This window comes from Octopus bimaculoides, chromosome 10 (genome assembly GCF_046866305.1).
Source record: "Octopus bimaculoides isolate indiv1 chromosome 10, ASM4686630v1, whole genome shotgun sequence".
NCBI lineage: Eukaryota > Metazoa > Mollusca > Cephalopoda > Octopoda > Octopodidae > Octopus > Octopus bimaculoides.
The window spans coordinates 63,769,522-63,772,211 of record NC_142937.1 but is presented as its reverse complement, the minus strand read 5'-3'; the positions used below and the strand labels follow the sequence as shown (position 1 = coordinate 63,772,211).

The following is a 2,690-nucleotide window of genomic DNA, read 5'->3' as shown; positions in this document are numbered from 1 at the left end:
TATATATATATAAGGTTAATAATCCTATATGGTAATTCGATGGATAACGTTATAAAAATTAGTATGTATTTTGCTTTATTTGAAAAAATGTCACCCCCAATTTAAATTGGTCACCACTTTTTATCCAAATCAGGCAAAATTCTAGGCTGGTTCATAACTCCTGCTCACGTTTTTATTAAACTTGGTGTGCTGACTCAATGCAATGTAGAAATTATAAATCTGCTTTCTAGTTGAAGTAGTTTCGGAGTTATGGGCTTTTAAAACTATAATCACTAAGTGGCACTAGATTCTCACTTCACTATATCCGCTGCCAAAATCCTTGTAAACGCAAGAGAGAAGTGAAATAAAAATGTATTTATACATTTTTAAGATTACTGAATTGAAATTGCTCAATGCAAATTTTCAAAACTAGGCTATTTTAAGACAGAGGCCACTGCAAGCATTCGATAACATACAAAAGTAAAAACAATAAATATTTTTAGGTTTCATTCCAATTTTAAATAACGGTATAAGAAAAAGAGTGCAGAAATATCGCAAACTTTTTAACATAACAAAGAATTATGTTTTGTTAGATATAATAAATCAAAGCTGAAGTTTCTCCTTTTTACAAAAATCATAAATATCTTAAAGGCACTTAATTGCCCGTTCTGCATTCTGATTTGTTCTGAGAATTTTCTGTTTTGATGGTTCTCGACTCCAAAAGTTTTTTAATATAGCTCAATGCTATTTTTATGAATTTGTAGGCTACCACATAACTTCTGATAATCATGTGTATTGAAGAAAAAATCTGCCCAGTTGTAAGAGATGAATCGACAAACATTGAGAAGCAATACTCTTTTCTCTGGTAAAAAAGTAAATGTCAAAAGAGCTAGTGTTGCTCGAGAATTCCATCTTGCATTACTTAAGTTGGGTATTTTTTGAAACTTTACAGTAGGAAATTTGCCGGTTTGTTCAAAGAAACGAAAAATTCTGGTCAAATGAAATAGAAATTTCGTGTCATCGCGCCACCCTACTGATTCAGTAATTTTTTCTTCACCATTGTTGAAACTAGCCTGGGGTTTCTCGTAATTACTTAGAAGCTCTGGGATGAACGTATATTTAATCCTGGGAGATGACTTTTTTCTCTAATTTCGTTAACCATTACAACACGAAGAACTCTACAAGGATATGACAACCAATAAACTGCGGTTCTTTCAAATCATTTTGAGGAAACAGTCTTTGCAACTGAATGACAGTGCCATTTCTTTCCCAGTGTTCACACTCGTTGTATCAGCGACAATCATCTTTACGTAGTTTCATATTTTTTTTCATCTAAAACAGATGTTATTCCTTTCACAACAGTATTGGCTTTTCCGTTTGGTCATCGGAGTGCTTCTAACTTAACTTCTCTCTTATCATTCTTTAAAACTAGCACTTGATATTCTTGGTCGTTAATACGTTTACCATCAAAATACAATTACCAGTTTTCTAAATGTAGTGTTTTCTTCATCTTCTTCTTTAGTTTAACAGCTTCTTTGATAGTCGATCTGTAAATACCAGATTGGGAAGGAGTCTCGACATTGATACCATCTTGAGATAATTGTCGACAAACTGTTGCTGCCTTTTGGGTTGATAGCTCGGAAGGTATTACTAACTTGGTTGCAGTTCCAGTTTTGTTATACTTCCTCCTTATTTGTGTGGATTCTTCATCTGATTTTTCGGACTCTTGATATTCACTTTCAGTCTCTGCTTCAGACGTTGACGATGACACTAGAGTTGCCCTGGTTGAAGTTGGCATTAAGGACACTTTTCTTCTTTTGGATGGATGGATAGTTTTGGAACTGGCTGCCTTTCCAGTTCCATACCCGAACTGTCCCTTGCTTTCAATTTACAGATAATATATCCTTTTATCCTCACTGCACAGCCATTCACCGTTTTCCTTTGTGATGTCACAAAGTCCTTTCAATGAATCGTATTTTCCTCGTTTTACACATTTATCGTAGGTATTTAGCACTTTTTCTACTTTTGCTTGTACATCTTGAATTGCTAAAATTTGGGAAATTTAATTTCTTTTGCCATAAAAAGTTGCTTCTTTCGAAATTTCCTTTGTTCTTTCTTTCCTTTCTTTGATGGTATCTCTAAGGAACAGGTAGCGAGCGACAATTTGAAGTTTCATTGATGTACTACAGTTGTTTTCCAAAGAATGCTCTTCTAGAGGAACAGGTCTTCTTTTCTTATGTGTGTCTTGAAATTACACGAGATTCTTCGTCCAGATTTTTGTTTCTTTGAGTGACACAAGCACTTCTCTTATGAGACATTATTTTAGATACTCTAGTTGGATAAGCCTAATATTCTGAAAAACAGTTAATATAGTCAGAGCTTTTAGCGTCAAAGAAATAAATATATATAGAGGATATTTCCTAAAGTGGGGCCTAAGAGGTAACAAATTTGAGATATACTGCTTCTGCATTGCATTAAGTCAGCACACCAAGTCTGGTAAAAACTGGTGTAGGCATTATGAACCCCGCCCCTAGAATTTTCCATGATTCGAGTCAAAAGTGGTGTTAGATTTCTGCAATTGGGGGTGACATATTTGTTTTAAAATTTAAAATAAAGGCTATTATTCCTACTTACATGAAATTGTTCATAGACTTATAAAACAGGAAATTGTCTATTCTCCATATAATCAAAAAGTCATAACCCTAATAAAT

The 2,690-nt window shown here is 33.8% G+C and overlaps 1 pseudogene; it reads right to left on the bottom strand.

The window, feature by feature from the left end:
• Positions 1-1,776: 1,776 nt before the first annotated feature.
• On the bottom strand, positions 1,777-2,297 carry LOC149133756 (uncharacterized; annotated as a pseudogene).
• Positions 2,298-2,690: the final 393 nt, after the last annotated feature.